Source organism: Engystomops pustulosus, chromosome 5 (assembly GCF_040894005.1).
Source record: "Engystomops pustulosus chromosome 5, aEngPut4.maternal, whole genome shotgun sequence".
In the NCBI taxonomy this organism is placed as follows: domain Eukaryota; kingdom Metazoa; phylum Chordata; class Amphibia; order Anura; family Leptodactylidae; genus Engystomops; species Engystomops pustulosus.
The window spans coordinates 101,571,625-101,598,303 of record NC_092415.1 but is presented as its reverse complement, the minus strand read 5'-3'; the positions used below and the strand labels follow the sequence as shown (position 1 = coordinate 101,598,303).

The window sequence follows — 26,679 nt, the reverse complement described above, 5'->3', positions numbered from 1 at the left end:
CTTCAATTTGTGCTGAAAAGGTTGGACCAGAGTCTCCTGCTCAAAACCTACCAGTTTAACCTCCAGGGCAGAAATTTGTGATTTAATTTGCGAAATGCGTTCTCTGTCATGAGTTAGCAATAAATGCATTAAGATATTCGAACATTGGAGTAGGTCCTTCTCCCAAACATCACGAAAAGTAGAGTCCACCTCCCAAGAGGGGAACTTTTGTATCCTAAGCCCCCTAGGTGCTATATTCAGTCTAAGATATTCCTCTAAACTTTTAGCATTCCACCATGTGCGTGTCAAAGACTTATGTAAGTCTATTAATTCCTCCGATATATTCTTATATCTCCAACAGAGATGCCAGCAGCGCTGTCAAACACTGAGCCAGACTGCGAGAGCCACAGATTCTCACGTGTCTGTAACTCCATGATCCCAACAAGGTGATAAGTTAAGGTACGTACAGCAATTTCAGATAAATATCATATACCAAAAAGGTGTGCAGCGGGCACTACCTATATAATATTATGCATAATAATATCCACGCATCCCAATCAGCAATATGTAACCACAACAAAAGACAAAGGTGGATGCGTATACAGGATATAACAATAACAAAGTTTATTAATTCATAAAGTAACTATACATACAGGACAATCAAAAGATTAAAAACACTTAAAAAATACATCCAACGGATGTATACAGCTACCAAAGGCAAGTGATGCCCAAATACTCCCTATCCCAAGTTGGTCAATGTAATATCCCCACACAGGTACAATATCCAATAATAATTCATGTATAAACAGTCAGTAAACAAGGTACATAAAGTGGCCTGTGCAGATAAGGTGCATGAATGAAGTTGTCCCTCAACCTTCATATAGTGTTTTATGTTTGTATAATAATAATAATAATTCTTTGTTTGTGTGGCGCACACAGATTACGCAGCGCTGCACAGGCGTGGGTTAGGAACCCGGGACCCACGGTGTTGTAAGGCAGAGGTGCTATTCACTCAGCCACCATGCCGCTCTTTCTTATATGTAGTGCTCAACTTAGAAGGCTCATAATGCGGCGTACCATATGGAGTATTGACTATACAGTATATATCTGGAATTCGTCTAGGTATGAGAAGGCAGCATAAATACAAATAATAACTTGAGGCTTCACGTTCTCTTCCTCTTATTATAATTCGGCGTTTTATATATATCGATACCAGCAGGGGATATATATACTCAGCGCTAGCGCATAATGATAGAAGCCTTCAGATCGACTTTATTTTGAAGCACCTCACTTGTATTTCTTTTTATTTACGGCATAATCGGGATTCCCGAGTATATGACAGAAGGGTTATGACTATATCTCATTAAACCGGATTCCGATCATGTGACCTGTCATGTTACCTGTCATATGGCCTGCCCTGTGTCCTGTCATGTGACATGCGCGGCAGTTACCGCCCACACGCCGCCCCCTTGGAAGCATATTGACGTCCCAGGTAACTTGTTGCATCCAATCATGGACCTTACATCTAGAGGTGTGGCCTCCCGGAGGGGTATTTAAACAGGACCATCACATTATACACACACTTACCCCTGAGGAAGTCACCAGTTCGGGTGACGATACGCGTGGGGTCTGCCTTACTCCCTCCTCCCCCTTTTGGCTGCCCCTGCAACCGGTTCACATTAACCTGTCACTCTCCTACTCTGGGACCACCTTTGGTATTGTATGTCCAGGTTCAGGGACAACTTCATTCATGCACCTTATCTGCACAGGCCACTTTATGTACCTTGTTTACTGATTGTTTATACATGAATTATTATTGAGTATTGTAACTGTGTATTTGGGAATCACTTGCCCTTGGGAGCTGTATACATCCGTTGGATGTATTTTTTAAGTGTTTTTAATCTTTTGATTGTCCTGTATGTATAGTTACTTAATGAATTAATAAACTTTGTTATTGTTATATCCTGTATACACATCCACCTTTGCCTTTTGTTGTGGTTACAGATGTTTTTTAATCTTTATTAAACATCAATTGGACGATATAAAATGTTTACAAAAAGTCTCTCCTACTGAATATACAAGCCTAATATAAATCCATACAAATATAGAATAGTTATCCATGTTCACCTTCCCACCCATCTTAAAGTTCCAGGCAGGAAAAAAGAAAAAAATATTACCTACAAGCTCCTAAATTTGCATGTTGCAGTTTAGTTCTCCTGGATAATCAGGGCAGCCATATTTATTTGGCTTCTTATGTCTACTGTTCAACTTTCATCTGTAGATCTATCCTTTTCTTCCATTCCAGTGGTACCAGCGGAACAAATGCTGACATGTCGAATTTGTGATAACGTATTGACGTTGTGAATGAATGCCCCACTCCTAACGCTTCATGTCTGCCTGTGTGCTGCTCAGCTGATCTGTACTCACATCCTCCTGCGCTCAATGTCTGGAGTGCACTGAAGCATGACGGAGAAGTGTTCCTGGTGCCTGGCTCCTGATGTCCATCTGATGTGACAGAGTTGTAAAGGAAATGCCCTACTCCTACTGCTATGTGTCTGCTTGTGTACTATCCACCTGATCTGTCCTATGAGTATTGTCCTGCACAGAATTTTTGAAAGTCAGTGAAGCACCACAAACAGGTATTCAGCCCATCGGCTGACTTTTTTCCAGCTGAGTTAGATGGACTGTGGAGACTTCTGTGCCGTCGTTGTATGGAAGGTGTTGTGAAATCCCAAGTGACCTGACCTTGCAGGTTTTATGTTTACCCGGAAGCTCGCCTTGTGTGGAGGTGCTTAATTGAAGCTGAAATGTTGTTGGGAAGATTGGTGAGTAGATAAGCAGCAGTCTCTATTAAAAAAACTCAATAGCTTCCTTTAACTGAGATCTGAAACTGTTCTACTACTAAAACTCTTACAAGAAAGCATGAGACTAGCACAATAGGTTGAAGACTAGGAATCTCCTCTCTGGTGTATTTAGACCCTTCACGTTGAACGTCAATACTTTTACTGTAGCCATAGTATTTTGGTATCTGTGTGATTAAGAATGGAATGACTAATGAAGAGAATTAGGTTTACAGGACTGCGGAGCTCTCCAACAAGAATGGTATCTGACCTGTAGGGAAAACAATCATAAACATCACAGTGACAACAACTTGAACACATGTTTCACAGAGAATACCTGCTAGGTAGCAGGATATCTCTGATAGTAAGAACATTGAAACTGAATAACAAAACAGCCTTTCATAACTGAGGCTCATCGCCCAATAGATTGTTCAGCGATTAAGTTAAGCGGGTGACAATGTAATGGAGTGTGCTAGAAGATCTGTACGTTTTATGTGGGATACTTCTTCCCGCTTGGGGATTTTTCTCTTTTATCGTAGTGGCCCAGAGTTCAAAATTCAGGAGCATCGATAGGTCTAGATATTGCTCTGGGACCACTGACCAAGAAGCTATATCCAAGGGTTCAATGTCCAGGACTTTCCAGACAAGAGGTAAACCTTCTGGATGTATCATTGTGCATCTTCTAGCTGCTCTCTAAGACGTGAGTCCAAATGGAAATGGACACCGAAAGAAGATGTTATGCACCTCTGGTCGAGAGTGGAGGAGGATTGTGTCGAGGTAGTTCAGCAAGCTGCAGACAACATCCCCCGGGGGTTCATCTTCTTTAGGGAGCGGTCAGAGTACTCTGTGAATGTGTTCAATTCTTATGAAATGTGTTCTGTCCTAGCAGAGATGTAAAGATCTTTATGGCTGCCTAGGGTGTTCATCATATGTAATCAACTCTGGTATCACCTTGGATCCTATGTTATTCAATCTGCATCTATTCTCCTGGTCTTTCAGGAGTATATAGGCATTATTGACTGCCCGGAGCAATACCTTATAGCCCATCTCTAAAGCGGAGCTGAAATTGATTACAGTCTCCTGGTTAGCTCCTAGCTCCTTTACTCACTGCACCATGTGGTACAGTTCAGATTTTTATGTAGGCTAGTTCTTTCATAATGGGGAAAATAGCCTTCATAAGTTTTTTTTTTCAAGAAGGATCTCATTGTGGGTACCTGTGTGTCTTGTGAAGGGTTCCCAGCTGTGAGGAGGCTGTTTGATTCTGAGTCCTCCACCACATCCATGTAATGGAGCTTGTAGCAAATCTTTTCTGGGGGTGCCGAGAAGCTCCCCAGACTTATCTCTTTTCGCCAGGTAAGAATTTAAATTGATCAGGCCTATTGACTAAGCCATGAGAGCTCACACTGCAGTCAGTCTCCACCTAATGGATGCAGGGAGCCGCAGTAAACTGTATATATGCCCCACCTCCTCACTGACACTACCAACCCAACCCAGTCATATCTGCATATGCGGAGTTCTATTACTATCATTGGACTCACATCAGGTGAGTTACTTATAAGTCTACAAACTGTTTTATTTTAACATCGCATCTATGGAATGGAACCATTTAGCGATAAGGGCAATGCTTTTTAATTATAGTTTTTTAATGAAGTATTTCTTTTGAGTGGGTTAATTTACATGGCAGACTTTAGACTTATGTCATAAGAAAATCCCGGGTTTGTAACTATTATAATTTAACCTTTTCCTTCTACTCCAGGGGTGTTAGTATAATGATTGGCAAAAGAGTAAATTATAGGGAAATGTTTATTTGTAATGTTACATAAATTGGATGGTCTTGGTAGGTTTTTATCTCCTTCCGTTATCACCCCTGGACCTTCTCTCCAGCATCAACAATATGTTTCTGCCATATGGGGACTTACCAGTATTAGTAATGGAGAATTTCGTTGTAGATAGTTGTAGATAAGGTGTTGGATGACTCAGGATCTACCACTATGTTTGGTAAAATGTTTAAAGAACTTGGTTGTAGGGATATATGGAGGGAGAAAAAACCTCAGGAAAAACCTCAGGAGGCTTGTACCTAGCTTTATTGATAATCATTGGTCCCATTACAGCAAAATATGTTTAAACTCCAATTATCACTGGGGCCAAAAGTTTTTTGTCTGGATCTACAATTATAAAATATACAGTTTCGACTTACATACAAATTCAACTTAAGAACAAACCTCCGGACCCTATTTTGTATGTAACCTGGGGACTGTATATGAGCGATATTACAGAAGTATTGGTGACTCTTACTGTTCTAGTTGTCCCTGTTCTGAGTTCTGCCCTCATTTTACCAAAGCTGTTTTAACAATGAAAGCTGAGTTATAATTGGTTGCTATCAGCAACAGGAAACTGTTCGGTGGTGTGATATAGTGGCAAGAGAGCCAGCCTATAATAGCGGCCATGCCCCCTCAAGTCCGGCAAGATACCCCAAGAGTCTTAGGCCTGTATTTTTTAAGCATATACAATTGATTGTTTGTAAATTGCCTGTTGAACTAAATTTTGATGCTTCTTTCCATCTATTTTTTTTTTAAATTTTATTCCAGTCAATGCTTTATTAGCTTGATGAAAATCCTGCAGAGATTAATTACATCTGGAAATTGTTAAAAAAAAGGGGCTTTGGGGGCCACGAAATAATGCCCATATGTCTACTTCCAGCAGCTCATGATTTTGAAAGATATTATGGAGCCTGCCACATATGTTTTTTAGGCAAACAGACTTGTATACACTGGTAATACTGTTAATGGTAATGCTTGCCAATTTTTGATTTTCGATTTCCATTTACAGCACCACAAATAACTTAACAGGGTCAGAAGTTGCTGGTCTATCTTCCAAAGCTGTGGTGTTGAAGAAGGCACTTAACAGGAAGCACAGTTACCTGCTGTGTACACTCCCTCCTCTTGAACAAACTTCCCACAATCACAAACATCCATAGCCCACACCAAAGCTTCTGCAGCCACTGCAGATCCCTTGAATAGTCGGCTGCTGGATTATTAGTTGCAAATATGGCAGGAGAAAGCGCCTGAGTGCTTATTAATAAGTCTGCTTCCCCATCTGGCCACATGTGGCCACATCTGGTCACATGTGTCAGGATGCATTTGGAGAGTCTTAATGGTACCAAAACAGAGGGGAACCCAAAAAATGACAAATTGTTAGCAAGGTATAATATGTGGTGTAGTGTAATACATGTGGTGAAATGAGCATTTTGAACATACAGGTAGTTTCCAAATATGATGTGCAAGGGAGTCCAAGATGGAAATTGCAATTATTTCTGCTAAAGTTCAGTGCCCATTGTGTGATGCCTGTTATGTGGTGCCCATTATGTGATGCCTGTTATGTGGTGCCCATTATATGACGCCCAGTTTGTGCCACTGTGAAATGTCAGCTCCCTGAGTAGGAAGTCATGTTTCCTGATGTGAGAGAGGCCAGAAAATCCAGCAGGGCTCCGGAAAGATAAAGCACTTAGAATATAAATAAATAATAATAATAAATTAAGAACTTGGAAAATTATAATGGATGTGCTAACAAATCCAGAGGCTTGGAGGGGAAATAGAAAATCTAAATAAAAAAACATAAATGACCCTAGTTTACAAACTACATCCTGCAATGCAATCACCGAGGGGTATAGTAGGCAATTTGACCTAACAGTTGTTACAATATTTCCTTTTAACTAAATGAATTTGCAACAAAGGTTGGGTGTGAATTGTGAAGGCATTGCATATGAGGAGGCGGAATATACCAGGGGACCAACTAAAATGTTGTCACTCTGGAGTTGTCGCAGGTCTCTTCATAGTATGTAGTGTCCATCCTAACTCCTCTTTTGCAACAGGCTCTTTTCTGAGTCCTTCCTTTAGAAGCAGCGGATTTCCCCGGGAAAATGCTGTCCTGGCAAAACCGGGGGACATCTAATCTTCGGGGTACAGGGGCCCTGTCCTTCTTGTCCAAATATTAGTTTCCTAATATCTGCCTCTTGAAAATGGAGAAATGAAAAGGCAGGACCTGCACATTGGAACAGCTCATAACAGTTGTACAGCATCATCTGTACAATATACATGGCCAGCGCTTTTGCACCATTAGTTTTCATTAGGGTGCTGTGTGGTGTCAGAAACGGGAATGCTGGGATAAAAGTTATCCACATACAAGTGGTAACCCTTACCCAGCAGTGGGTGAACAGTTCAGTCAACTGGAGCTATCTGAGAGATAGCATGATGCCACTGGACATGGCCCCTACCACTGATGATTGGTGCAGTCATAAACAGCAACAATTATCGCCGAGTGCTGCTCTTATTCACCCCAGCGATGCCCATTGTGACGATTATTGCTGCTATTGGCCGGTCCAGATCGACCAGCCAATAGCGGCGCACAGGAACAGAGGGGGGCAGTGAAACCCCTCTGGACCACAAGGCAAAATTGGTGGCTGTCAGGAACAGCTGACACCTTGCCCCGATCACCGTGTCTACAGACACTGACGTTGTAAGTAAAATCGATGCTATTGACTGGTCTGATCATGAACTGGGGGGGAGGGGGCGACGAAACCCCTCTGGTCCATGGGGCAGGATGGATGGCCTTCAGGAACAGCCGCCATCTTGACCCAATCATTCAGTCTGAACCGTGTTGGTGAGTAACTTCCCGCTGCACAGTTCTATTACAGGGCTTGTCAGGAAAGGGTTTATAGGTTATACAAATACCTACTAAAACCTGGAGCCGCCCTGACACTAAGCATGCTGCACATGCTCAATGTATTACATCCGGGTCCTGCTAGGAAGCAGGAACCTGACTCCCGGGATCGATTGCGCAGCCCCGGGGCACTGGCAGTCCACGGGGCTGCCAGCAGAGAATCAGCCCCTCCCCCCCCCGCCCCCGGTAAGTGGTGCAGGGGCGTCCAATCCATGTCAAAAGCCCTTTACATGCCGCGGTCATGTTTGACTGTGGCGTGTAAGGGTTAACACACTCAATCGGAGGAACCTCCAGTCGCGGGTGATGCAATATGCAACGGACACCCAGTCTGTACGGTGGCGGCTCAGAACGTGTGCCAGCACCTGTCACGCGCCGTGTTAGTACGAGGCCATCGTTAAGTCACTTCCTGTGGCACCATACTACAACACCGCATGTCGGGAAGGGGTTAACAATCATACAATGAGATTTTCTGGATTTTTTTTGTAAATCAAATCAACAATCTCTCAGATATAGTGGAACTTTGGATTACATGGATAATTTATATGAGGAATGTGCTTGCAATGCAAAGTGCTCTTATATCAAAGCTAGAATTCCTCCAGAAATACCTTGGATTACAAGCAAAATTCTTTTTCATAAACAAAATTATAAAAGCAAGATTTCCTATAAAAAATAATTGCTTTAGAGATGTTGTTTGACATGTTGTCACAGTGGTAAAAATAGGTTAATAATAATAATAATCTTTATTATATAGCGCCATCAAATTCTGTAGCGCTTTACAAATGACAGGGGACATATACAAATGTAATATTACATTACAAAGTACAAAAACAGGAGTGAGGACCCTGCTCGCAAGAGCTTACATTTTATGAGGATGAATGGGGTGACACAAGATGTAAAAGAGCTTGCATATTGGTCCAGGCATTCTTTATAAGGAAAATAATTTAATAAATAAAGATTTTGCAGCTTGCACCGACCATCAGCCGCCATCTTGTTCACGTGCAGAAGTTCAAAGCTGGGTATCATCAGCATAGAGATGATACTGGAAACCAAATCAGCTGATGGTTTGTCCGATGGGGGCAGTATAGAGGGAAAAGAGAAGAGGACCTAAAGTTCCAGAAAAGGAGACACTGAAGGAGCGAACAGAGAGATAGGAAGAAAACCAAGAGAGTGCAGTGTCCTTTAGGCCAATGGAGTGAAGCATCCTAAGGAGGAGCTGGTGGTCCACAGTATCGAACCCTCCCGATAGATCCAGGAGAATAGTCACCTTTGGATTTAGCAATGAGGAGATTATTGAAGACTTTAGTAAGAGCAGTTTCAGTGGAGTGCATAGTACAAAAACGAGATCAAGGAGGGAGTTAGCGGGTTAGTCAAGAATAGTCAAAATTAGTTTGCAGCCAGATCTTGTTGCAGTGAACACAGCAGCTTAGTGTAGCAAATAACCTATTTAAGAGTAATCCAACAACAAATGGATAAGTGCATTTCATTTTTTTTCCTGATATTCATTTGTGTGGGTTTAATTGCAACCAATTAGATCTGAAGGTATTTTACTTGCATAATCTGTATATTGTGTGTGAGGCATTCACCTTGCTCATCTAGACAGTACAGGCAGTGGCATAACTACCGCCGCAGCAGCCGTAGCAGCTGCTCCGGGGCCCATGAGGCCCAAGAGGGCCCCTCCCTCTGTGTTCTGGCTACCGCCCACCTCTCTCCTGGCCCACCCACCACTCCTGGATCGCCCAGTCCCTGAAACCGCCCGTCCGCTAGCCACCTCCCTTCCCCGTCCGCCGGAACAGGTGACCGCGGCCCGCCTACCCCCTGCACAGTTGATGACCACGCCCCCCGCCCCAGCGAATGCACCCCCCTCTCCCTCCCGCCCCAGCGAACTCACCCCCGTCTCCCTCCTGCCCCAGCAAACGCACCCCCTCACCCTCCGGCGAACGCACCCTCCTCGCCCTCCCGCCTGGTGAATGCACCCCCCCCCTCCCCCGCCCGAACGCACAACCATACCCCCCCTCCTGCCCGAACAACCACCGGAACACCCGCCTGACGCCACGGCCGGGTGGTCACCTACACATCCTAAAAGGTAAGTAAATACATATGTATTTATCAGTCTGTATATGTATACTCTGTGTATATGTATATACTATGTATATTGTATGTATATGTATATTCCGTGTATGTGTATATACTGTGTATATTGTATATATATATATATATGTATATTCTGTGTATGTGTATATACTGTGTATATTGTATTTATATATGTATATTCTGTGTATGTGTATATACTGTGTATATTGTATATATATATATGTATATTCTGTGTATATGTATATACTGTGTATATTGTGTATATATGTATATTCTGTGTATGTGTATATACTGTATATATATCTATATATGCATAGATGCAAATGCTGTATTTATTGTGTGTATATATATATATATATGTGTGTGTATGTGTGTTTTTGTATATGCTGTGCATATAGTATGTATATATATGCTCTATATACTGAATGTGTGCGTGCATATGCTGTATATACTGTATGTGTGTATATTCTGTATGTATATGCAGTATATGTGTATTTGGTCATTTTATACTGCATGTATGTGTATATATGGTTAGTGTATATACTGTGAGAGTTTGTATACACTCTGTATTAGTGCATAAATGTGTGTATACTTGTATGTATATGGGTGCAACTATACACGTGTAGAACTTTATGTGTGTGTATATAAGTATATAAAGGTGTGTATATATCAGTGTATAAATTTGTGCAATTGTATAAATAAGTCAGTGTAGGGGTACATTCACAAGAACGTATGAAGGATGTATATCTGGCTGCAATATGCTGAGCCGTGGCCGCAATATCTCTGAGCCGTGGCCGCAACAGAGATAGAGCGTGCTCTATCTATGGCCATAAGAATGACCATGTGGCTCTCTATGGAGAGGGTAGGGGTGAGCCACGATCACCTCTCCAGCGCGTCTGATGTGTGCCTGCCAGGCTATAGCGTTTATGTGAATGCAGCCTACATATGTCTATTTTTTTAAGGGGAAGGGGGGGGGGCATGCAGAAATCTGCTATGGGGCTCAGCCTCTCCTAGTTACGCCACTGAGTACAGGCACAGGTGTTACCTAATTAATAGTGGGGTGTGGCTATCTTATTAGCAGCCTTTATATACTTCTGTGGTCAGTTTGTTTGGTGGTTTGCAACCAGATCTTGTTGCAGTGAACACAGCAGGGTATTGTGGCAAATAACCTCTTTAATAGCAATCAGAAAAGCAAGTCTCCGAGCTTTTTGGCGAGTGTATATTGATCCTAAGTGTGTGCAGTGTCCAAAGTGGGATTTAGGATTAAGATTAGAGATGAGCAAGCACTAAAATGCTCGGGTACTCGTTATTCGAGTCGAACTTTTCTCGATGCTCGAGTGCTCGTCTCAAATAACGAGCCCCATTGAAGTCAATGGGAGACTCGAGCATTTTTCAAGGGGACCAAGGCTCTGCACAGGGAAGCTTGGCCAAACACCTGGGAACCTCAGAAAAGGATGGAAACACCACGGAAATGGACAGGAAACAGCAGGGGCAGCATGAATGGATGCCTCTGAGGCTGCTTAATCGCACCATTATGCCAAAATTATGGGCAACAGCATGGCCATGACAGAGTGACAGAATGAAGCTAGATAGCATCTAAAACATCCAATAATTGACCCTGACACTATAGGGGACGGCATGCAGAGGCAGCGGCAGCAGTGGCAGGCTAGAGAGTCTCATGGCGACATACCCTAAATGGACTCAGGCTTCAAACCAATGGGTGGCAGAGAGGAACCAAAGGAGGTGAGCAAGAAGCGCTGAAATTATTTCCTCTGTGAACAAAAGGTTGACGGTATATTTAGTCGATAACACAGCATGGTGGCGACATAGTGACCAAGTTCCATAACGTATCTGGTGAAACACCCGAAAAATGAGCCTGACACAGCTCGTTTGATAAGGGGACGACATTTGGAGGCAGCCATGGAGAGGACTTCCATGATTAAGAGCGACAGTATGGGGCATCCATATTGCGCTTCTATGATTGCAACTGCAGGTCTCCAGCATGGCGGCGACAGACGCGCCGAGTTCCACTATGTATGTGGTGAAACACCTGAAAATTCTGCCTGACACAGCTCGTTTGATAAGGGGACCAGGTATGGAGGCAGTGAACTAGTAGTAGATTAAAGGTGCTGCAGTTAAAACTATGTTAGTTGGATCTTGGGATGGAGCTGGCGCTCCGCTGCCAGGCGAGCTTTCGCCAATCCAAGCCCCTGTCTCTAGGCTACTCCCCAAACAGCACTTCTAAGAACCTTTTGTATAAGATCAAGTGTAGTAGCGTTCTTATAAGTTTGGGATATGGCGGGTGAGGGGAATATAAACAGATGCGCAAGAAGCGCTGAAATAATATCGGTTAATCATAAAAGTTTGCCAGTATATTTTGTGGATAACACAGCAGGGTGGCGACAAAGTTAACAACTTTGATGTGGAATGCCCTGTAATAGCTCTTGGGCGGTGTGCCTTTTATCGCCTAGGCTCAGCAGTTTGAGCACCGCCTGCTGTCGCTTAACGACGGCACTGCTGCTGTGCCTAGAGCTACCGACTGACTACTGACTGTCCATTTCCTCCTCCTCCAACTCCTCCAACTCCTCTTCTTCTGCCCATACACGCTGAACAGTGAAGGTCTGAGCAATGCTCCCCTCTTGTGTCTCGCCAACATTCTCCTCCTCTTCCTCCTCATCCTCCTCCACCTCCTCCGATATGCACTGAGAAACAGACCTGAGGGTGCTTTGGCTATCAACAAGGGAATCTTCTTCCCCCGTCTCTTGTGACGAGCGCAAAGCTTCCGACTTCATGCTGATCAGAGAGTTTTTCAACAGGCCAAGCAGCGGGATGGTGAGGCTGATGATGGCGGCATCGCCACTGACCATCTGTGTTGACTCCTCAAAGTTACTCAGCACCTGACAGATATCAGACATCCACGTCCACTCCTCATTGTAGACTTGAGGAAGCTGACTGACCTGACTACCAGTTCTGGTGGAAGTTGACATCTGGCAGTCTACAATCGCTCTGCGCTGCTGGTAAACTCTGGATAACATGGTTAATGTTGAATTCCACCTCGTGGGCACGTCGCACAACAGTCGGTGAGCGGGCAGTTGGAGGCGGCGCTGCGCTGCCCTGAGAGTTGCAGCATCTGTGCTGGACTTCCTGAAATGCGCACAGATGCGGCGCACCTTCGTGAGCAAATCTGACAGATTGGGGTATGTCTTGAGGAAACGCTGAACTATCAGATTTAACACATGGGCCAGGCATGGCACATATGTCAGTCTGCCGAGTTGCAGAGCCGCCACCAGGTTACGGCCGTTGTCACACACAACCATGCCTGGCTTCAGGTTCAGCGGTGCCAGCCACAGATCAGTCTGCGCCGTGATGCCCTGTAATAGTTCTTGGGCGGTGTGCCTTTTATCGCCTAGGCTCAGCAGTTTGAGCACCGCCTGCTGTCGCTTAGCGACGGCACTGCTGCTGTGCCTAGAGCTAGCGACTGATGGCGCCATGCCCACGGATGGTAGTTCGGAGGAGGAGGTGGAGGAGGGGTGGGAGGAGGAGGAGGCATAGTAGGCCTTTGAGACCTGGACCGAGGTAGGCCCCGCAATCCTCGGCAGTATATGACCAGCCCCAGGGTCAGACTCGGTCCCAGCCTGCACCAAGTTAACCCAATGTGCCGTCAGCGATATATAGTGGCCCTGCCCGGCAGCACTCGTCCACGTGTCCGTGGTCAGGTGGACCTTGTCAGAAACGGCGTTGGTCAGGGCACGGATTATGTTGTCTGACACGTGCTGGTGCAGGGCTGGGACGGCACCTCGGGAAAAGTAGTGGCGGCTGGGGACCGAATACCGAGGGGCGGCCGCCGCCATGAGGTTGTGAAAGGCCTCGGTCTCTACTAGCCTATAGGGCAGCATCTCCAGGCTAAGCAATCTGGAGATGTGGACATTAAGGGCTTGGGCGTGCGGGTGGGTTGCACTATATTTTCTTTTCCGCTCCAGCGTCTGGGGTATGGAGAGCTGAACGCTGGTGGATGCTGTGGAGGATCGTGGAGGCGACGATGGGGTTTTTGTGCCAGGGTCCTGGGCAGGGGGCTGACTATCAGCTGACACAGGGGAAGGAGCAGTGGTGTGCACGGCCGGAGGTGAACGGGCTTGGTGCCACTGATTCGGGTGTTTAGCATTCATATGCCTGCGCATACTGGGGGTAGTTAAGCTAGTAGTGGTGGAACCCCTGCTGATCCTGGTTTGGCAAAGGTTGCACACCACAGTCCGTCGGTCATCCGGTGTTTCCTTAAAAAACCTCCAGACTTCTGAAAATCTAGCCCTCGCCGCGGGAGCCCTCGCCACGGGAGCGTCACTACGTGACACATTTGGCGCTGATGCACCTGCTCTGGCCCTGCCTCTCCGTCTGGCCCCACCACTGCCTCTTCCAACCTGTTCTGCTATAGGACTCTCCTCCGTCTCAGAAGCACTGTGTTCACCCGGCCTCTCAACCCAGCTTGGGTCTGTCACCTCATCATCCTCCAATCCCTCAGTCTGCTCCCCCCTCGGACTTCCTGCCCTGACAACAATTTCACCACTGTCTGACAACCGTGTCTCCTCATCGTCGGACACCTCTTTACACACTTCTTCCACTACGTCAAGAAGGTCATCATCACCCACAGACTGCGACTGGTGGAAAACCTGGGCATCGGAAAATTGCTCAGCAGCAACCGGACAAGTGGTTTGTGACTGTGGGAAGGGTCCAGAAAACAGTTCCTCAGAGTATGCCGGTTCAAATGCCAAATTTTCCTGGGAGGGGGCAGACTGGGGGGGAGGAGGCTGAGGTGCAGGAGCTGGAGGAGTGCCGATTTCGGTGACATGGGTGGACTGCGTGGAAGACTGACTGGTGGACAAATTGCTCGAAGCATTGTCGGCAATCCACGACATCACCTGTTCGCACTGTTCTGGCCTCAACAGTGCTCTACCACGAGTCCCAGTAACTTCAGACATGATGAACCTAGGGAGTGTAGCTCTGCGGCGTTCCCCTGCTCCCTCATCAGCAGGTGGTGTCTCACCCCACCCAGGACCACGGCCTCTGACCCCTGCAGTAGATGGACGCCCACGTCCCCGCCCTCGTCCTCGTCCTCTGCCCCTAGCCCTCGGGTTAAACATTTTGAAAATGAAAGTTATATAACTTTAATTTTGTTTTTAACTTTTTTTTGTTTTTTTTTTGTGTTTTTTAGTTTTTTTTTGTGTTTTTTAGTTTTTAAAACCAAAAAATGCTATCCTATTGCTATGGCTATTTTCTAGCCAAGTATGAAAGCACACTGATGAGATGACGCTGAGTTATGAAAAAATAAACGTAAAATAAAAAGGAAATGGCAGACTGTGCCTAATTGAAATCCAACCCCTAATAAATTTTCCCACTTCGGTCTTTGCGATGGATATGTGCGTCACTAAGCGCTAAACACAGCGGTCGCAAGTCTCACTCCAAATTCCTCACAATTGGCTAGTATATGCACTGCAGCAAGGACAGCCACCAGCAGATCAACCAGAAATAAAATATATATAACGCTATTGTAGGCGTAAGTAAGCCGTTTGGATTCTCCTTTGGCTATTTTCTAGCCAAGTATGAAAGCACACTAATGAGATGACGCTGAGTTATGAAAAAATAAACGTAAAATAAAAAGGAAATGGCAGACTGTGCCTAATTGAAATCCAACCCCTAATAAATTTTCCCACTTCGGTCTTTGCGATGGATATGTGCGTCACTAAGCGCTAAACACAGCGGTCGCAAGTCTCACTCCAAATTCCTCACAATTGGCTAGTATATGCACTGCAGCAAGGACAGCCACCAGCAGATCAACCAGAAATAAAATATATATAACGCTATTGTAGGCGTAAGTAAGCCGTTTGGATTCTCCTTTGGCTATTTTCTAGCCAAGTATAAAAGCACACTGAGATGACGCTGAGTTATGAAAAAATAAACGTAAAATAAAAAGAAACTGGCAGACTGTGCCTAATTGAAATCCAACCCCTAATAAATTTTCCCACTTTGGTGTTTGAGGTGGATATGTGTGTCACTAAGAGCTAAACACAACGGTAGCAAGTCCCCCTGCAAATTCCTCACAATATGGTACTAGCTGCACTACTAGTGCCAGCAAGCCCAGCCACAAGCAAACAAACAAAAAAAAAGTATAACGTTATTGTAGCCCTAAGAAGGGCTGTTGGGTTCTTGTTGAATCACTCCTGCCTAACAGTAATCTACTAGCACCCTAACGCTGTCCCTGACCAGCAGCAGCTCTCTCCCTAGCGGCATCCAGACACAGAATGATCCGAGCAGCGCGGGCAGCGGCTAGTCTATCCCAGGGTCACCTGATCTGGTGAGCCAACCACTGCTATCGACGTGTAAGAGTACCACGTCATGCTGGGTGGAGTGCAGAGTCTCCTGGCTTGTGATTGGCTCTGTTTCTGGCCGCCAAAAAGCAAAACGGCGGGAGCTGCCATTTTCTCGAGCGGGCGAAGTATTCGTCCGAGCAACGAGCAGTTTCGAGTACGCTAATGCTCGAACGAGCATCAAGCTCGGACGAGTATGTTCGCTCATCTCTAATTGCGTGTTTGAAATCTTCTTTGGTTCTTGGAACCTGTGTAACGAGAATAAATGCATACTTTGCACACTAATTATCATGCTGATAGATGTATCTCCCTATGGGCTGACCCGGTCAGCATCACGAGAGAAACATAAAGAAAAATATGAAATAAGAAATAAGAAAATCAACGAAAACCAACTTAAACAACCTAATAGACCATTTTGGGTATTTTACCCACCTCTCTCACAGGTGGTGGAAGAGTTGTTCTATCTCTTTACTACTTAGGGAAGGAAAATTTGGGCTTGCACATACATATGCTTTAAATTGAAAACCCTGGGCTCTCTGGAGATAATTTAGGGAATAATGCAATCCATGGATCCCACATTTTACTAAATAGTCTGGGAGATCCTTTTTTATACGCTATCAATTTTTCAAAACAACAATGCTCTGCCATTATTTCCGTCACCTCTTGGATGCTGGGGGATTTTGTTTCTTTCCACTTCCTTGCTATTAACAGTTTAGCAGTCATTAGAATGTGATTGACCAATTTGCGGCTATTGCCAGGAACCCTTTTAATTCCCACTCCCACCAGAGCCAGAGCTTCATCCTTATTCAACTGAGTTTTGGACACCTTCGAACAAAGTTCGAATACCTTGGACCAAAAGGTACCTAATTTGGGGCATTCCCAGAATATGTGGGACAGAGTGCCTCTTTTCCCGCATTCTCTCCAACAATTCCCTGAAGTGCCTGGAAATTTTTTTTCTAACTTACTGGGGGTGAGATACCACCTTGTCATTAGCTTACAATGAACCTCCATTAAGTTGGCTGAGTGTGAGGCTTTAGAGGCCCAGTAGATTGCTGATTTCCATTCTTCTTGAGTCTATATATCTTCCTCCCCAAGCCTTTAGTTGTTGTATGATAAAGGTTTTATGGTACAACCATATGTTGGGGACTCCCAATCCTCCTTCTAATTTGGGGGTGTATAAAATAGTTTGTGATACTCTGGGTTTCTGCCCCCTCCAAATAAATTTCAGCATTTGTTTTTGAAATTGCAATATTAACTTCTTTGGAATGGGGACTGTTAAGGCTCTTAGGACATATAGGATTTTTGGGAGAGTTAACATTTTATATAGTGTCATCCTACCCATCCAGGATGGTTCAATCCTGTTTAATGCGTCCAAATCTTTCTGGATCTCATTTAACAAGGGAGTTAAATTTAATTTGGCTATGTTATTTAATGGATAGCAAATTTTTACTCCCAAGTATGGGATCGCCTCCTTCTGAATATTATCTTTCACCTCAAAAATATATGATAAGACCACATTACATCACATAAGGTGAAACAATTAAAATACAAAATACACTAGTGACACTAGATAACAGATATACACATGATAGAAATACATGCATATAGGGTACTACAGAAGGGGTTCCAATGTGGTGGTAATGTTGATTGTGGTGAAACAGTGGTGTGCTGTTAATTGTTTGGCAGAAGAGACACTGTCATTTGCCAAGTACCAGCACTTAAGCTGCCAGGTGCTGGCTACAACTGGATCCATTGTACAGTCTTCATCCTGACTTTGATAAGGCACTAGTTGTGATAATTTATATTCAGGTGCTCCGATGATGCCATAAATGGTGCTCTTGGCTGGCAGGATACAGTTCTGGTGCTCTGTTGTATCAAGTCAGCAACAAGGACACCCTGCTGCTGAAGATTGGCTGGGTACGTAAAGGGGGTACTGAAAGTGCTGGTGCCACAGGGCAAGGGGTGGGGTGGGGTGGTTGGTTGGTTGCCAATGCACAGGCAGTCAACTGCATTGATGCCATTGTTGACAGTTCTTTCAATTATGTGCACCTTCACATCCACCAGATTTAGATAAGGTTAATCAGAGGACAGCGTTGAATGGAGTGACTTTACAGGAAAGAGTCCTTTTGTTCGCTTCTTGTTCAATTCTGGTCTAATTCTTTGGGCACTTATAAATGCACTTAAAGCAGTGGCGTAACTAGAGATCACTGGTCCTGGGACAAAAACCCTAATGGGGCCCCCATCAACACTAACAGTGACTATTGTTACTACTACAACCTAAAAGTTATATGAGGTATTGTTACGTCCTAAAAGTCCAGATCTATAAAAATATAATAAGTGGTTATTCCTAGCGTTAAACCCTAGAACGGGAAATAGCAGCAAATGTCTGAAACATTATTTTTTTTTTGCCATTTTGCAACGTATAAAAAATGTAATAAAATGTGATGAAAAAGCATATACAGTCCCCTAAATGGTAGCAAAAAAACCATTAGCTTGACCTAACACAGTTCCGTAAACCTAAGTATGAAAAAGTTATTAGTGCCAGAAGATAATGAAACAAAGATATTTTCTTTTCGTACATAAGGTTCTGCAACACCCTCGCCGATGCAAGGCGGAGGAGTGGTTGCGACTACGTCCCACAGCATGTCACTACATCACACTACATAGTCTTTATAGGACACAGGGGAACACTGCAGTAGTAGATCCTGCCTGCCAAGGCAGGAGTTAAGTGTTTTGTCTGATGTAAGATGTGTCAGCCAATCACCTTTGTTATACTTTGTCTCTGTGAGCTAAGATGTAAGCTGAGATGTAATTGGAGGAGCAGCCACCACCTGACCTGGGGAGTTACAACACCCTGTCAGGAAACTTCCAGAAGCAGTTAGTCTCTCCCTGGAGGGAGAAGAGACCAGTTCTAGCCAGACCTAGGAGTCTGCAGAAGCAGACTGGAGTAACCCCAGTCTAAACTCTATACAGCTAGCATACCAGACCAGAGCAGGAAGAGCCTAGCCCCTGCCTGAAGAGTGGAGCTAATAGCTAAGAGTTAGTGAGGAAAGGGGTTTTCATCCTACCTTTAAGGGTGATACCTGAAGCACTCCAGGACAAGCTGAAGCTTCCTATTAGAACACAGCTACCTCCCAGCCTGCCACTGCATCCAGGCTGGCGATCTACCTCCTGTGGCTCCCTCCAACTGCATCTCAGCACTCCACCATTCTGTTAAAGGCACGTTGCTGCGGTTCCTGTCGGTTCCAATAAAGAACTGTAAGTTGTTTTTGTTCAACCTCTGCCTCCGTCTGGTCCCTGCTACTATGGCTGTCACCACCACGGGCACCCTGTCCACCACACAGAGACCCATACTCTATACACCAAAGGGTTGCCCCAGGGAGATCCGCTATAGCAGCCTCTCCCTCATCATTTCTTGCCAACACCACCCTGCTGGAGACCTGCCAGGCTGTAGGACAGCCCTCCGGTTCCCCATACCAAGCACCGTGACAATAGCGTGCCTAGGCCGCAACCGCCAGCCACTCAGGTACTGCGGGTCCCGGCTGACTCCAGGCCCCGAGAAAAGGCTAGGCCCCGGTGGGTGATGTTGCAGTTCTATTTATTTTAGTGTACTGAAACACAATAACATCGAAGGAGGAAGTATCCTCTGAAACGTGTAGGAAACTGTGTCCTCTCCGACTTACCGTAGCTTTGGTGACGTCACCACACGAAAATCATCCGGAACCCAGTGTAGAGGTATAGCCACCGGCCGGGGCTTTCCTCCACGGGTCTCGACCAACGCAGACATCAGTGAACCACATCTTTTAAACTCAGCAGTGACTCAGGATATATCCAGCGACTATCGGACCATTTTCCATTGAAGATAGATGAGCATAGTTCATTGCTAATTGGCCAAACAGCCGCAACCACAGGAACCAGGTAACAAATCTCACTGACACCGATACACACTATAGCCTGTATTGACATTCAGCAACATAGAGAGACTCCTTTGTGCACTTTCATCGTTTTAGTGTAATATGGTGAGAGACTTTGGTACTGTAAGATAGTAGTTTTATGCAGTTTACTGGTGCTTCATATGACATATTGGTGTTTCTTGTATACTTATCTGTGGTGCAGGTATTTGAACTATATGTTTATGTTTATACGTGGCCCCTTCGTGGTAACCACTTGGTAGTTTGGGTGCAGGTCACCTTTCTAAAGATTCCAGCGACATTAATAATACTCATTAAAGTGCGTCAATCCAAATATATTTTTATTTATTTCTATACAGGAATTGAATGAGCCATCATTATCTGCAAAAAAAAAAAATTTTGCTCTGAATGAGAGGAAGCAGTTTGATAGATAAACTCTGTCAGGCAGTCATAGAGACAATGAAGTGCTAGAGTTTCAACTTCCATTTCATTGAGGAATTATGCATACAGTGATGCTCACCATTGCTAGCACCCCTTCATTTTTCATAGCCTTTACAATATCTTTAGATACCAAAGTTATATCCTCAGAATTTTTAGATTAGTGTCCCAAAGTAAAACAAAAAATATGATATTTACCTTACATGTTGCAATTTGAATGAAGAAACAAAATAAACAGCATGTGCAGAAATAAATGAAGCCCTCTAATTAATACTTGGTTGCACCACCTTTAGCATTGATGAAAACCTCAAAACATTTCTTGTAGCTATCTACAAACTTCTGGCACTTCTCAACTGGGATTTTCTTCCACTCTTTCTTTGCAGTATATTTAAGCTCTTAAATGTGCTCAGGATTATTTTACCCAAATTTCAGCTCACCCCAATTTCAATTGGATTGAGATCAGAATAATTGGGCTTTTAACCCCTTAACTACCAGGCCCTTTTTGGTTTTTGCATTTTAATTTTTCACTCCCCTCCTTCAAAAATCAATAACTTTTTTATTTTTCCAAGTAAGGAGCTGTATGAGGGCTTGTTGTTTGCATAGCAAATTGCACTTCATAGTGACAATATTTAACCCCCTTCATGCTCCATGCCATAAATGTACAGTGCAGAGGTTTAGGGGGGGGGGGTATGAAGGGGTCTTGTACTTGCACCGATCGTGGGTATTAACCTTTCCGATGTTCATTACAATTACCCAGCGGCTAATTATAATGAATACTATACAAAAATGCCATATACTGCAATACAGTTGTATATGGTAGGAGCGATCAGACCATTTAGGATTAATGTACTCCATGGGGGTCTAAAAAATATTTTTAAAAAAGTTTCAAAAAATTTTCAAAAATAATAAAACAATGAAAAAACGTCAAATCGCCCCATTTCCCTAGAACTGGTGTAAAACGTAATAAAAATAGTAGTAAAAAAAAGTAGTAAAAATCACAAACACAATATGTAACACGGCATCTCAAAATGCCTGATCTATCAAAATCTAAAAACAGTTATTGGCGGCGGTGAAACACATAATGGAAAATATCTTAAAATGCAATAAAAGCGAACCAAAGAATAAAACAGAGGTGTTATTTGGAGTGCAAAGTGAACAGCTTCCCAGTAGACGCAGAAAATAAGCCCTCACATAGCTCTGTACACGGAAAAATGAAAAAGTTTTGGATTTTTGAAGGTGGAGAGTGAGAAATTAGAACCCTCTGTCCTTAAGGGGTTAAAATTCCATGCCATGTACTGGTAAGCAGGCAAAAAATTCCAAATGTAGTGAAATTGGTGAAAAAATGCATTTGCACTGTTTTCTTGTGGGCTTGGATTTTATGGCTTTCACAGAGCCCCCCAAATGACATGTCTAATTTACTCTTTAGGCAATCTAACCTGGGATCGAGGGAGTATGGAGCAGAGCTCCTAGTCCCAAAGAGAACAGTAGAGAAAAAGTGCAAGAGGAGAGAAAAGAGGCGCAGCTATCGTGTAATAACGTCAGGCACAGTGGTGACCGTAAGGGAGTAAATCGGGACTCTCACCTTGGTTCAGATGGTATAGGCATGTAATTGTGTAGCAAGCAGCAGCTGCCACTCCTAGAAGACCACGTTCACCGAGGACTAGGATCCCGGAACGATGTAGAGATAGTGACAATACCCGAGAGACTGGTTAGGAAGGCGCTTATACATATAGCTGACGTGGAGATCCAAGTGAGTAAAGGAATCTCTTTTATTATTAAAAGTAAACGTATACAAAGTGCGACGCGTTTCAGCCCCGGACTGGGGCTTTCATTAGGCATGGTGTACAGTAAACCGTAGCAGTCTTATGTCCTACCATATCATTGAAAACCCCGAAGTACTTGAACGTGATCACGTGACTTACCGGGGGTCAAAGTTCAGGGTTTTTTCATTCAAGTACGGAATCCTTCTAAAATTGGTTCTCTGAGTAAATAATAAGTATTTTAAAAAGCCATTGTTCACAGTTATCATCAATACATACGTAATCCTCATCAATATATACAAAATATAGAAAACACACACGAAAGCACCAAAGTCGCGCAGTCAATAGATAAATGGATAAACAAATACTTGAATAAAACATGAATAAAGAGATACGTACATAAAACCCTGCTGATAAAACATAAGGAGAATCTGGAAGAAATACATAAAACGAGGAAAAGAAAAAGAACACGGTTTCTTACTTGAGCTCGGAGATCAGCTGCAATCAGCTGTGATGACAGCTACGTTACATCCTATGAGTCCGAGTGCTACGGAGAGCAAAGCGGGACAATTAAAAAAGGAAACTCAGGACGGGGGAAAGCTAGGACGTGTGATGTATCGAGAGACGGTAAATCATGTTATTTTTAAGAAAGTAATTGTATCTCTTTCCAATGAAGGGGAATTTTATCTATATTAAAAACGGACTTAAAAAGGATCAAAGGGGAAAGAAGATACAGAGAATAACATCGGGAGGCAGGGGATTGATCTTATATGGATTCAATAACTTTGTTTATTCCATGTGGGTTCAAAGTATGGAGTTTATATATCCAGTATGATTCCCTGCGGTTGAGCATTTTTACTCGATCGGGAACATTCTCTTCTATTTTCTCAATCGGGGTAACTTTGATACAAGAAAAATCGCCTCCATGTGTTAATGTAATATGCCTGGAAAGGCTTTGTTTTAAGAAACCAATTTTGGTTTTGTGTCTGTGCCCATTGATTCTCATTCTTAAGGATTGAATTGTACGGCCAACATACTGTTGGCCGCATGAACAATCGACAAGATGTATAATAAAACTAGACGAGCAGGAGAGATTGTTTTTAATTCTGAATGTCTCTCCGGTGTTCCTGGAGGTGAATGTTTTTACACCATTATTGATTATGTCGAAGCAAAGGCACAATTTGTGTCTACACTTGGTGACTCCAGAGATGTCAGAACTGTCGATATGTGTATCTTTTTTATTTTTGCTTTTTCATCTGCTGGGTGCGATCAGATTTTTGATCATCGTAGCTTTCTCCTACAGCTTCCTGGAATTCCATAGTGTACACTATGCAAAATGACTGAGATATATACCTTTCAGCCAATTCCATAGAATTCGAAAAGACACCATCTTGGCTCCAATCGTCGCTTCCCATGACTTCATCGGGGAGCGGCGATCCGATGCCATGACAGCCTCGGATCACACAAAGATCCGAGGCTATCATGATCTAGGCTATCTATTACAATGTGCGATTTGCACATTGTAATAGATGGTGTGCAAAATCCCCATATACTGCCATACTGCAGTATGGCAGTAAATGATAGGATCAATCAGACAACCTAGGGTTAAAGTACCCTAGGGAGTCTGAAAAATAGTAAAAAAAATAAATAAAAAAGTAAAAAAAAAAATTATGTTAATAAAACATAAAAATACAAATCACCGCCCTTTCTCTAGAACTGATATAAATATAAATAAACAGTAAAAATCATACACACATTAGGTATCACCGTGTCCGAAAATGCCCAATCTATCAAAATTTTCAAACCGTTTTTCACTGCATTTAACCTTGTAACGGAAAATAGCGCCCCAAAGTCACAAATGACATTTTTTTGCCATTTTGAAAAATAGAATAAATTCTATAAAAAGTGATCAAAAGGTAGTACAGTCCTACAAAATAAAAGTATTGACAACATTATCAAAAGTTGCAAAAAATGACACCACCCACAGCTCCATACACCAAGGTATGAAAAAGATATTAGTGCAAGAAGATGGCAAAATGAAGATTTTTTTTTTGTGTACAGGATGTTTTAATTTTTGTAAATGTATGAAAACATTTTAAAACCTATATGAATGAATGAAATAGACCTGTCATTTGGGGTACACAGTGAAAGCTGTAAAAACCAAGCCCACAAGAAATGGAGCAAATGTGTTTTTTCATAATTTTCACTGCATTTAGAATTTTTTAACCCGGTTCCCAGTACATGGCATGAAATATTTAATATTACCACTACGAAGAGATATTTGTTACACAGAAAATAAGCCGTCACACAGCTCTTTACATGGAAAAATAAAAAAGTTATAGATTTTTGAATGTGGGAAGTGAAAAATAAAAACGCAAAAACGAAAAAGGGCCTGGTCCTTAAGGGGTTAAACTGTACAACCTTTTGATCACTTTTTATTGAATTTCTTATACAGGCGGTCCCCTACTTAAGGACACCCGACTTACAGACAACCCATAGTTACAGACAGACCCCTCTGACCTCTGGTGAAGCTTTCTGAATGCTTTACTATAGTCCCAGACTGCAATAATCAGCTGTAAGGTGTCTGTAATGAAGATTTATTGATAATCCTTGGTCCCATTACAGCAAAAAATGTTTAAACTCCAATTGACACTGGGGCCAAAATTTTTTTTGTCTGGATCTACAATTATAAAATATACAGTTTCGACTTACATACAAATTCAACTTAAGAACAAACCTCCAGACCCTATCTTGTACGTAACCCGGGGACTGCCTGTATTTTGTAAAAAGTGACTGTTTTGAGTAACTGTTACTATATTTTGATAGATCATACTACAGTATGGCAGGATATGGGGATTTTACACATCATGCATTGCAATTTGCAAGTCGCACATTGTAAAACAATGTGTGAAAAGAGACAGTCACGGGCCTTTGTGTGACCCAGGGCTGGCATAGAAACCAATTGCTTCTCTCTGATGATGACACAGGGAGCGATGATCTCAGTCAACATGGCAGCGACATCGCCTTTTAATGCCGCTGGCAGCTTTTCCAGCCGTGATCAATGGATTAACAACCAATAGTGGGTGTTACCAGTGGGTGTTTGTTGTAATATGCAGCAAACACTCACTGGCTATGGAGAGGGTTCAGCCCATGAGCCCTCTCCAATAACCCACAGCCGACATAAGACTTACTACTACATCACGTGTCGGTAAGGGGTTAAAACAAGGAAGTCATCATACATTGGCTAATTCAAGTCACATGGACATTGACAATTAATCATAGATTATTAATAGTATGACTGTAGCTAATGCATCGAAGATTTACATATTGCGAGTAATATACATCACATTAATGTGCAACTCTATTTTTTGTTGTGTATAATCTTTTTTTTTTTAATTGAAGATTGGGGCTTAAATGGATGTTGAGGTTTTTTTTATTATGTGCATCATTTTTACTGATTTCACAATAAAAAAGACTATTATGTTTATTTGGACCTCAGTATTTCTTCTGATTGCTCACAGCAGGACTCAGATCATTATTCTAGCATTTTAAGTCTGATTTCTAGAGAATGATTGAATAACAATATATAAGGTGTCCCTTTAAATATTTAGCATTGTAATTATAACTGAACTGGCACATTTAATATGCATGCGCTCTTGCTATTCTGAGTTCATATTGTAAAGAAATTATACTTTTTTAAGTGTAGGAGTTAAAAGGAAATTACTTATGCAGCATGCTCTTTAGTATTGTATTTTACTTGAGTTGTTTGAAACTTGTTGACTTTAATACTTTATACCATTATCATTTTCATCATTATAAAATTCTTTACTTCAACAATTAAAGAGTACTGGAAATATCCTGGGTTATTGAGTAACCATACTGAAGTATGAAAAGGAAGACAAAATACCCAAAAAGGTACAGAACAACACAGTAAGCTAAGCCAGAACAATAATGTTGTCTGAACATTAGAGATGAAAAGAAATCCAGCAGAATGTACCAGTACCATAAGTAAAACGTAACTTTTAATAATTACTGATAAAATAAGTTCACAGTGAACCACAATAGTATACGCATCAACCATCTAGTCAGCAAAAACACATCAGAAAGGGAGCTCGTTCAGACCTCCAATCTGTCTCGTCTGACACGGTCCCCAGTAATACCTCACCATGCCTTAGTTCTTTCTGTATAGCATATGACACGGTGCATCATCTCAAAACCACGGACCAACATTAATCCGGACAGTAAGGAATAATAGGGTGGATCTCACCAGTCTTCGATGCTCCGTCTCCTGGTCGAGCGGTACTGGTCCGGAGGTACAGGACCTATAAAGCCCTACAATCGCTTTGTATGCTGACCCCGCAATATTGCTCCCGCCCTGACAAGGACGGTCCCAGTACTGTCCCTTTCAGACCCTGTTAGTCCCTAATATGTAATCCCTACGCGTTTCGTACGTCGTGTGACGCACTCATCAGGGGAATAAAGTATGGTGAGGTATTACTGGGGACCGTGTCAGACGAGACATATTGGAGGTCTGAACGAGCTCCCTTTCTGATGTGTTTTTGCTGACTAGATGGTTGATGCG

The 26,679-nt window shown here is 43.0% G+C and overlaps 1 long non-coding RNA gene across 1 annotated transcript in view; it reads left to right on the top strand.

Annotated features, from left to right (window-relative positions):
- The first annotated feature begins 358 nt into the window (after positions 1-358).
- The window catches only part of LOC140134091 (uncharacterized), a 40,035-nt gene continuing 13,714 nt past the window's right edge, over positions 359-26,679 (top strand). The window contains exons 1-2 of the long non-coding RNA XR_011856081.1: positions 359-438; positions 2,285-2,804. This is a non-coding gene — a long non-coding RNA (uncharacterized lncRNA). The remainder of the gene's footprint in view (positions 439-2,284; positions 2,805-26,679) is intronic.